Below are 12,172 nucleotides of genomic sequence, written 5' to 3'. Positions count from 1 at the left end.
AGAGCACAGGGAGATTGACTATATCAAACCATGCACGGAGCATGGGTATGCACGTAGCATGGTCGACTATGGTTAATTTGAAAGTAAACGTCACGGTGTCTGGTCAAGTCTAGTAGTCACTCACACAGACTTGCTCGTGTACGCCAATTTGGCTACGGTGCTGCATCTACTCCTAAGGAGTTTAGATAATTTCAGAGACAATATTATTAGGGCTGATGAATGGGGTATTTAAAGAAACACGTTGCCTTGGATCGGTCGAATTGGTCTATAAAAAGCCGTTTGTTATTAAATGCATATGGTTGGAAAGATGTTTTGAAAGTAGAATACAATGATCCATACAAATTTGCCTCGAAATTGCGTGGTTTCCTTTTACTTTGCAAACTAAAACGGTCGGCCATTTATAAATGGCTGAATTTGTTAGTCGACGAGGTAAAAGGAAAACGCAATTTGTAGGCATAATTGTGTGGATCATTGTATTCTACTTTTACAACATCTTTCTACCCATATGCATTTTATAAAAAACTTTTTCAAACGCTTTTCAAAGACCAACTCGACCGATCCAAGGTGTTCTTAACTAAGGTGCTTTGAGGGCCTACCAGTGCCACACATACATTGGAGTATGTTGTAGAAGTATGTGCAATAAGATTGCATGTTTAGGGTATGGTAGAATTGTTACTGTTCATAAACAAAAACAACAAGAATGGTTTTGAATTTGTAAAAACTGTAATAAACTTGATCCGATGTCAATACTTTAAAAAGTATTTGATGCCCCATGCCTACACAAGGCTGTTCTCAGAAATAGTACAATTAAAAATGAAGACAACAAAATGTGGAGTGAATGTTTTATGTGATTTGGTTATTTTTCCGTTACAAGCCATTATACACTTTCGGTACAGAAAAAAAGAAAAAGTTCACAGATTTACAAATAATTTACAGGGTTTACAGAAGGTAGTGGTGAAAGACTTCTCTTGAAATATTATTCCATGAAATGCTTTACTTTTTGAGAAAACATTAAATCAATATAAATTCTCGTTAGCGAGAATTACGGATTTATTTTAAACACATGTCATGACATGGCGAAACGCGCGGAAACAAGAATGGGTTTTCCCGTTATTTTCTCCCGACTCCAATGACCGATTGAACCTAAATTTTCACAGGTTTGTTATTTTATATATAAGTTGTGATACACGAAGTGTGGGACTTGGACAATACTGTTTACCGAAAGTGCCCCAAAATTTAGATCACAATTTAATATTTAGCTACCCCATGTCCTAAGCACCTGTTACTTGGCAACTATCTACTACTGGGATATTAAATCCCAACCCTGTAGATCTAACTAAAAATAAGCTTTGGCGATATTGCTTTTTTTTTACCCATGATGTATCGTCAAAATATATCGCGATATTCGGTGATATCGTGATATCGCCCAAGTTACAAAGTACTAAACTAAGAGAGCTCTGCTGTTTTTAAGAGGATTATTGCCGGATTATTGATAACAATTCCGAAAGGGAAAAATGCCAGTCAAATCTTAGTAAATAATAATAATAATAATCAATATAGAATACAAAGAAGGTACTCACTCCCATGGCGCTTGATGGGGAGGAAGACAAATTAGGACTGAGGATTGTGTGAGTATGCTTGTTTTGAACAGGTGAGATTTCAAGTTTTTCTTGATTGTGATGGATGGAGATGATTTGACAAACATTCCACTGTTGGGCGCATGGCCATTTTTTAATTTGCGCGGCACTCAGATGCGAGTCTGAGAGAAGTGTTCAATGAACGTGAGTACAGAACACATACGATATGCAGTCTTCTTGTAACTATATCACATGTTTTATTTATAAGGTCTTCACAATACATCAGGTCAATTAATATAAAACAGGTTTGTTACTTTTGCATTTTACACGTTGGGATACACCAAGCGAGGATACTGGTATTGGACAATACCTTGCCTTATAAATGAATAAACAGTTTTCATTGTAATTCACAACCTTGATGCGAAATGCATGCGCAAACGTTGCATGCATAATGCGAGTTGTGCCGCGTTTAGCCAAATGGTTAACTTGCACACTTTACACAATAATGACAAAGAATTATTATTAAAGTTGCCATAGGTACTGGACACTATTGGTAATTACTCAAAATATAAAACACTATTTAGTAACGAGCTATGGAGAGCCGTTAATATATAACTAATGAGAAACAATATTATAAGCTCCCTATGAAGTAACGTTGGTAGTTTTTCAGAAAGAGATAATTTCTCACTCAAATAATATACAAAAAATAATTCAGGCTTGAAGCCTTTTGTAGGCATCTGAAAGCACACAAACTTGGCCCAGAACAGAAAACGACTCAAATACGTATGCGGTTCCCGCCACGGCTTTTATGGGCCGCGCCATCTTGGAATACTATTTTACATCGGCAATGCGGTAACCAAACTTAGAGCATAATCGGCATATTCTACAGACACTATCCTTTGAAACTTAAGCTTAATGTACAACAATCTTAGATAATAAACTTAAACAACTTTAGAATGAGAAATATATAATACAAAAAGGGGAAATTTACCTGTAAAAGTTAAGTCAAGCAAAGCACATGTATAGAGCTGTCTTCAATATGGAATTATGGGAGCACCCGAAACATGACGTTGAGGGCGCTCGATTTACAAAAGAATTAGTTAAAGGAACTAACTGAAGTTGATTAAACCACAAAGTAAGGGGCATGTTTTATACCTGTCGCACAATTACCAAAGGTGTCCAGTGCCTTTAAAGTCACCTGGAAATATAATTTTTTCTTTCAAACAAGAGTATATGCTCACGAACAATAAAACAATTTTTGTAGTAATTGTTTGTCACGATTTATATGTTTAAAAAATATATAAAGTTGTTTGGGGGGCTGACTCCGCCTACCCCTTTTGTGACGTCATTCAAGGCAGACTTTGCCTGCAATGCGTATAGTAAACACACGTGCAAAGTACATGTACGTCCAAGTCGTGAGTTGGTACATTTCAAAAAGTGTTTTTCTGCATTCAGCAGCAATACACCTGGTCGGCATTGCCGGAAAAAAACAATTTTTTTTTTTGAAACGTACAAACTCACGACTTGGTCCGTACATGTACTTTGCAATTGTGTTTACTCTACGCATTACAGGCAAAGTCTGCCTCGATTGACGTCACGAACAGCGCCCTCTCGGGTCGGGGTCTACTCTTAAATTTGTAAATAACATAAGAACTGATTTTTTAAAACCTTAGTTAACTGTTAATTCACATTCAACTCATCAAAACACATATTAGTGACAAAAGCTTTATTTTGAAAAAATACCACTTCCAGGTGACTTTAAGCGCGTGGAAATGTAGCTATTTGAGCGTGAACCATACAACTCAACAAAGAACACCAGAGAAGACGACTTGACCTCCGTTTCTGGTTACTGTGAACACTTAGAAACCAATTTGCCGAACTTATGTTCGTGTTATCCAAACGGGAAATTAGTTTTATTTTATTTCTCATCAAATAATGACATTTCAGACAAATATTTCAAGGGATGTTTTCTACTCGCGTCATCGTTAGACCGTGTAAGTTTTATGTAAATCTGTGATCTTAGACGATTTTTTGTCCTGACCAATTCTGTAATATGTTCCTTTAAAGGCAGTGGACACTATTGGTAATTACTCAAAATATTTATAAGCATAAAACCTTTATTGTTGACGAGTAATGGGGAGAGGTTGATGGTATAAAACATTGTGAGAAACGGCTCCCTCTGAAGTGACATAGTTTTCGAGAAAGAAATAATTTTCCACGAATTTGATTTCGAGACCTCAGATTTAGAACTTGAGGTCTCGAAATCAACCATCTAAACGCACACAACGTCTTGTGTCAAGGGTGTTTTTTCTTTCATTGTTATCTCGCAACTTCGACGACCGACTGAGCTCAAATTTTCACAGGTTTGTTATTTTATGCATATGTTGAGATACACCAACTGTGAAGGCTAGTCTTTGACAATTACCAATAGTGTCCACTGCCTTTAAAGGCAGTGGACACTATTGGTAATTACTCAAAATACAAAAACAAATTGAGCATAAAACCTTACTTGGGGAGAGGTTGATAGTACAAAACATTGTGAGAAACAGCTCCTCTGAAGTAACGTAGTTTTCGAGAAAGATTTTTTTTCCACGAATTTGATTTCGAGACCTCAAGAGAAATCAAGCATCTGAAAGCGCACAACTTTGTGTGACAAGGGTGTTTTTTCTTTCATTATTATTTCGCAACTTCGATGACCGATTGAGCTCAAATTTTCACAGGTTTGTTATTTTCTGCATATGTTGAGATACAGCAAGTGAGAAGACTGGTACATGTTTGGAAATTAGCCGTAAAATGTACACATATGTTTTTTAACTGCATTTTTATTTTTTTATTTTTTCCCTTCAATATAGACTGAAAATTGCTATCAAAAAGGGATTTAAAACAACACATTTTGTTTTGTTAAGAATGTTTTCCTCCAATATGTAAAAAAAAACATGCTCTAAATTTTATGGTAAGTATTAAAAACAGACATTCTTGTTTTAAATTTGTGAAATGGCTGCACAAATTTGGGCATGATTAGAAGGGCGTTTAACCAATTCCTCTCCCCAACTTTAAATGTTGTACCGAATTATAAAACATTATGGCACAAAGGGTTTTGTAGAAACATCAGTTTAAAATAAAGATTGTTTGCGTTCGACGGAATTTTTGTAAAAAGAAAAACATGAAACTATGAAGGCTATTTGTTTAATTTATAACTTTAAATGCCATAAAGGCGATATGTCTTGAAAAACATTAATTATGTATACAAGGGACGAACCCACATCAAGAACTATTTCTGGTTCCAACTTGTTCACGCGTAACTTTGGTTTATTAATTTTTCCTCAGACACAAATTGTTTGGACTTATCAGGAAAACTAACCACATTTTTCCAAGGGCAACAAGTTGAAAATCAGACTAAAAAAGTAGAAAATCATGCCAGACAATAGCAACAATTTCAAGCTAAAATACATTGCTTTCTGAACGCAATGTTAACACAATATTATCTTCAAAGATATGGGGAAATAAATTCGAAATAGCAATAACGACATTAACTTATTTAACCATCCAAAAATACAATGAACTGTTCAGGTATTACTCAGTTCTGTGCGATAGTAGTTGGCCTGTAGTGTGTTACGGGATTTAAGCACCCATCACAGACGTCAAGGACGAACCACCTCCCCTATCAAAGAAGAAAGGTAAAAGTTTTATTTATTTATTTGTTATTATAAATAAATAACTTCGATAAAAAGTATTAACACCCAAGCAGATCATTGCTAGTTGATTGGAGGATTGTCTGTCACGTGATGTCAAATAAACGTACCAATGCACGCTACGTCATTCACCGCGCATTTTTCTTCCATTCACAATGCATTTTTCTTCCATTCACCGTACATTTTCGCTCCATCAAATTAATTCGTTTTATTGCACGCTCGCCCGCCCTCCTTTGACTAAAGTGACTATTTCATTGATTGAATGCTCTTGAGAAATTATTCTTGAAGGGCCTACATTCATTAGCATCCATCTTTAGTAGCGGCCTATAGTCTACTTGGATCTTTATAAAATAAATAATGACCGTTTTTCATTTGTGCAATAGTAACAATATTTTCGTTCGTTGAAATCTTTCAACTCATTAAAAACATTCATACCAATGCACTCATAAACATTTGTTATTTGTATATTACGAGTCTAACATTCAGTGCGTTACGCGCATGGCCGCATTAGTGTGAAACGCCATCATGTTCTAGCAAATAGTTGAGTTAAAATGCGATTGTAAAAGCTCCATGTAAATTCATAAGAATTCAAATTTTGTCGATACATAGTCAGTCCTTTAAAGAGCTGGCAAAGTTATAGCAAGGCAAAGAGATTAGTGACCTTACCTTAACATTGCCCGGTTGGGCAGCAACGGTATTCATCGTACACAAGACACACATCGGCTGGAAACATGGCACACTTGACAGCAGCGCACGATGGACCATCGGTTGTACAGATGCACTCATCACAGCTCTTCTCTAGCCATGTCTCACGCAAAGCGCGGGAGCTGTTTGTCAAGTCCACACAGAACCCTGTAAATCAAGTGGATCAAGTCAAGTGGATCAAAAGTGTTTCAAACCACTTTGCTTGAAAGCCAACAATGACAATGACTCTTTTTCCCGATGATGACAAATAATTAATCAAGGTATGGGGAGGGAGTCCCGTTGATAAATAAAGAAGGAAAATAGGACTACTATTGGGGGATGCCCCAAAAAGAATAAGTAATTCGGAGTTCCAGCTGCGCATGTCTGTTACTGCTGTGAACGCCAGTGTTGCTCTCCTATGACTTTTTGACAATACCAGTAAAAGGCCGAGAGCAACAAATTGCGTTGTCAGCAGTAACAGACATGCGCAGCTGGAACTGAATGTGCTTATCAGCGCGGTGACAGATATAAAATTAACCTTTTTTTGCGACCGTTTTTGTGACTTTCTAAAAGAAAAGGAAGTTACTGAATTGCGATAAATTTTATGGGGAAATATTTCAATTACCTTTTTCTTTATTTGCACGTCATTTTTATTTTCCAAAAAGAACATGGAAAAAACGTCATATTGAATTGAATCCAGTGTCCAGGCCCTGTATAAGCCTAGGCTTTTTAATTCCTGGTGCCCTCTTCTTATCACCCTTTGTTGTTGTTTTTTTCTTGCACTTTTTTAATGATTATTTATTGTGATATTTGGAAACAAAAAACAATCAATCAACCAGTCGCTACATAACCTCGTATAAAGTGAACAGGTCATGTAAATTTCCAAAATGAAAACACCCCACATTAATTTTTTCAGCACTGATCTCTAGCATCAACGTCGTAGAAAATTACCTTTTTATTATTAGCACTTAATTTTTGTTTCTTTAAGGGTGAAAATTACCCCTTTTGTATCGGTCTGAAACATCAGATATTAGCCTAGAATTCATTATATCTAACCCGCCAAGCAATGATCTGAAAGCCATCGAAGACATGATTAGGTGACGTCATCCAATTTTAAGTCAACCTATTGTTGACATATTCTCAATCAGTTATGGGCAACGTTGGATTTGTGCACATTTTGTAACCAATTAAGTGTCGGAATGAACAACAAATTTTGCAGATGTTAAATTTTTCATCGGAGATAGAAAATCCCTTCAAAACTGGTTTTACCCATACACCGATGTGTATTAGCACTGTACCCAGTAATTCCCGAGCTCTTTAAAAACAAATAATAGCGTATCGCTCGAATGGGATTCGAACCTACGACCTCTGCTTTTGAAGTACCATTTTTTTTAAGCGATTTTATTGTTGGCGGATTCGACAGTTTGTTTAAACACAGCACCATAACATCATCGGGTGTTTTAAAGGTTGCTGTACACTGTTATTCTGCTGTGTAAAAAAACGTTGTGTAAAACGTTTTTAAACAACTTGTGTAATTTGTACACAACGTTGTGTACCCATTTCCAAGTTGTGTACAATGCTAGTTGTGTAATGTAAGTTAAATATTATAATAAGTCGATAAATCCAGGGGGGGGGGGGGGGGCGGAAGGGGTCGCGCCACGATCCCGCCACCTACGTTGAAAATAATCTCATTATTCTTTCACGACGAGCGCTGGTCGAAGCTCTCCATACAAACATACGCAAACGGTGCGCTGTGTAGTGCACGTACATTCCCTATATAAAATTAAAAGATTTCGAATACGTTCTACCCTTTGAACGCAGGCGCGCGGCCGTTGAGACTGCCTAGACGCGTCCATTTAATCAAAGGGTGCGTTTATCTCTAAATAGTGTTAATTCACCCAATTTTTACACTAGAAAACATCGTAAAATGATTTTTTTTGCATTGCCAACTGCTTCAGTAACTTAATAATTTAATAAGCAACATATATTTAGCGTAAACGACATGTCTTACATACTATGTTTAAGATGTGCGCTTGCCTCAGAATTAACATTACCTGCGGCGAATGTTCCCGTCCGTCAACAGACGATCGTTTGCGTGGAAACCAAGTATAGGCAGAAACCATTTTCTCAAAAATACCTCTAAAAAAACGTCAAATATCCAGAGGATGTACGGAGGGATTTTGTTCAAACTTTCAGGAAAGAAAGATCTATCCCTCATCATAACGTTCAGTAAAAAAAATCGATGAACGATAATTTTTTTCACATTATGTCGATGTTTATAGCCATTTTAGGGGTGACGTTTTGTAACGAAACTCCCGCCTGGACCCATTCATACACGTTGGCCGCTGCAATAAGCCAACGAAAATTGTCGGTAAAATGTTTAAGCATTTTATGTAAAATTAATCAGTTTCACAATTGAAAATACTCTTACAATAAGTACTGTTATGTTTTCAGTGCTGTTAAAGAGAGCATTTCAGCGGTATTCATGTTATCTTTTCTTGTTTAATATTGTCATCACCTATTTTTAAAATGGAGTGTACCCAAAACGCGCTAGCAAATGATTGCGCAATACCACTTCCGCCCCCCCCTGGATAAATCCTCCAAAACTGAATTTACACATTACTATTGTGTAAACTTTGAAGCACGTGATCAGAAAGCAACCAATCACGAAGTACCTTTGCTTGGCAAACAATTTAACGGACAAAACAAAATGGCTAACGTACTTTGCCGCTACTGTCGACAAAAGCAGTGATGATTCGCAGATTTTGTTCATTGTGGCGGTAAGTTAATAACAATTCACTGGTTTTAACGAAGAGTACCGTAATAAGGACCATTTTGTGTGGGTATCTGTCAGTTGGCTTTCGGTAAATTAGCATAAAATTATAAGTTTTTACCTCGTCGATGATAACGCGTTACGCGGGTCGTAAAGGCCATTGTTACAACACTGCACACTGTTAACCGAAAATTTAGAGTTTGCATAAGATTTTTAACCCTCCGTAGTCAGATCACTATTGGGCCCAAGAGAGACGTCAATCCAAGTTTGGTCATTCAATGCAGACACTTTTAGAAATAAGTTTGACAGTTTTAACGTTAGTTATTCAAGTCAGTTTTGCTGTATTTTCCGACTAGTTCTATTAATCATGTCTATTCCGTCAACTCGACCTATCTCCAACTCAGAGTTCATGTATAAAAATATTGATTTTTAGTCCCCAGTGCACCACACACGTACACACAGACAACCCGCGAGTGCTCCATGGTCTCACATGCACAGCATTGTGTGAAGGCTTGAACATTTTTCATAGACATATTTTGGTATTTCTTCTGATGTTTTGACATAGATTTTTCTTGCAAACTCTGTTATGCTGAAAATAGTATTTATTTGGGCTTTTATTAGGGCTTGAAAATTTTTATTCGGTATGGAATTATTTGGTATGATGCAAGGAAATTTTAACTGCAAAACATTGCAGGGAATTTTGGACTCGTTCATTGTGAAAAAATGCAAAGCAACTGGAAAAACAATATGCAGTTTGGCTCAGCAAGAGGTGCTGGTGGGACTGAGCTAGTGGCCCCTCGTGGTTTTTTTTTGTAGTAGTAGGCCTACTCTCAGCTACTTGATTGTGTGTTAAGTATCTGTTCATCCAGACTATTTCAAAACTGTCTTTCTTTTTAAACAGGGTGGTACGTAACAGATATCCAACACTACATGATCAGCATTCCTGCATTTGAAGCACCAGCCACTGGCCACTGCCATTCATCCTTCTCACTTGGTGGAACTTGCTACAGCCCAAACTAGTTCAGGATGAGTGCTAGTTGGATTCTGAACGTCAAGCTATGGAGATCATTATGTGCTGGATGTAGAACAATCATGAACTATAAGCCACACTGTTCAGTACACGCTTGTACTGACATTAGGAAATGCAAGAAGAATAGCAAAAACCAGCTCCCTTGAACTACCAACATGACTATCTGGATGGACCGAGTAGACGAACAATACTTGTTTCGTTGGAGAGTTGAAAACGAACAATTGACTGCAAAACAGTATTTACAAGGGGAAGCTGGATGTTTGAAAAGTGGACAGTTTGTTTGTCATGTTGTATTCCTTTTTGCGTCATTTTGTAACTAAATTACAGTTTGTCTAAGTGACAAGACACAGCGTGTTGCTCTTGAAATTCACAGTTGTTCCATAAAAAAACAGAATAAACAAGCAATATTAAAAACCTGCTTATCCCTCTAGTCCCTGCACCGCCCGAGTTTGCTGAAAACTAATACTTCAAGATTCTTGCAGTTAATTACTGGAATCGTAGTTCAAATTTTTAAAGATAGCCACAGCTTAATTTTTATGCACAATTTGAACCTTGATATTTGTATAAAAGTACAAGTTCGCATGAGAACAATAAATGTCTCTCGTTAAACGGCTACGGTAATTTTTATGGCGAATATTTGTTTGTAAGGATAAAATGGACACAATAGCTTTTCAAGGTTTTTATCTGACTCAATTATTATACTGATTAAATGCGAAGACGTGAGTTTTCGACAATATTATCATGAATGATGAATAAATACAGTTTCCTTTGTGTTTACTAATGAGCGTTTTGTTGGGGTAAGAGCTAAATTATTTCACCATCGTTAGCTTCATTAGCTTAATAATGACTATCCAGGATTCTTTTGATGTTACTTTTTTTTCTACAAATACAAGCTAGCAAGGTTTCCTCCTACCACATACAGTATATCGATAGGCGGCTGGGCGGTCCAGTGGCTAAATGGTTATTGCGCAAAGCATTTTGGCCTTGGCCAAGTTCTCTCTTGGACCATTTTGTCAACACGAGGTCGATATTGGCTGGTGACCAGCACATTTCTATTGTCATTTGTGGTGAATGAATGTATGATTGGTGTAGTTTTGGCCAATAAAATTCATTTAAATATCATTAAAAACAAGTTGCTGAATTATTTTCTCATTATGTGTCTACACTTTACTTAAAAATGGGCATTCAACAACTAAACAGTAATAAATTGTGAACAACTATAATTGTGAAAACAAATTAACTGATTGTTCTGTAAGCACTTTACACAATAGCTAATTTGGTACTTTACACATAATTTTGTAGAATTTAATTTTACAAATGATGTGTAATTAAGTATACCCAATTATTGTGTAAACTGTTTACACAGCTACTTGGTTAAAAAACCTTTACACATAATTGTGTACACTTATCACACAACTGTTGTTTAAAAACTACACAACTGGGGTTGTGTAAACCGTTTACACAAGTTGCTAGGTTCATATAGTAAACAGGGGTTGTGTAAAATTTTACACAAGTTGTGTAAGATTTTAAACAACCGAAATAACAGTGTAGTCGCCTATGCCTATTCTTGGCTGCTGCAATGCAAAAAGCACTAAATGAAATTTAAAAACGATAAATAAACAATGTCCTTACCTGCCCGGCATTTTTGATTGAACTCAGAGATGGTTTTCTTGAGAAACGAAGCTCCGTCATCCTTACCATCATTAATGGTCAAAACTCCACACGCATCTCCCTTCGCTTGAAGGAAACAAACCACGATCACTAAACCCAATACCGAGACCATGATCAGAATAATATAACCGAGCTCTCTGTGTTGCAAACCGAGCACCTCAAGTTATGATTCTCTATATCAATAGAAGATTTCAAAACTTTAAGGTTTGATATCATGTGCCTACAAGCAACCAATACCTCAACAATTGTGGCGACTTCTACTGTCGTAGTGTTGCACTGAATCATAAGCAGCTAATTTTAATCGACAAAAATGCTATTAGTACACACGCGCCATGGGAATATTGTTTTTGTTATTAAAGGGACACGTTGCCTTGGATCGGTCGAGTCGGTCTTTGAAAAGCGTTTGTTACCGTTTGTTATAAAATGCATAATGGTTGGAAAGATGTTGCAAAAGCAGAATACAATGATCCACACAAACATGCCTCGAAATTGCACGGCTTTCCTTTACCTCGTCGACTAACACGGTCGGCCATTTACGGGAGTCAAATCTTTGACTTTTGACTCCCATAAATGGCCGACCGTGCAGTTAGTTCGTACAGTAAAAGGAAAACCACGCAATTTCGAGGCAAACTTGTGTGGTTCATTGTATTCTACTTTTAATAAAACATCTTTCCAACCATATGCATTTTATTTATAAAAAAAGGTTACCTACAAACGCTTTTTATAGACCAACTCGTCCGATCCA

Source organism: Asterias amurensis, chromosome 9, assembly GCF_032118995.1.
Source record: "Asterias amurensis chromosome 9, ASM3211899v1".
In the NCBI taxonomy this organism is placed as follows: domain Eukaryota; kingdom Metazoa; phylum Echinodermata; class Asteroidea; order Forcipulatida; family Asteriidae; genus Asterias; species Asterias amurensis.
The sequence above is the reverse complement of the archived record's forward strand: the minus strand, read 5'-3'. Positions refer to the sequence as shown.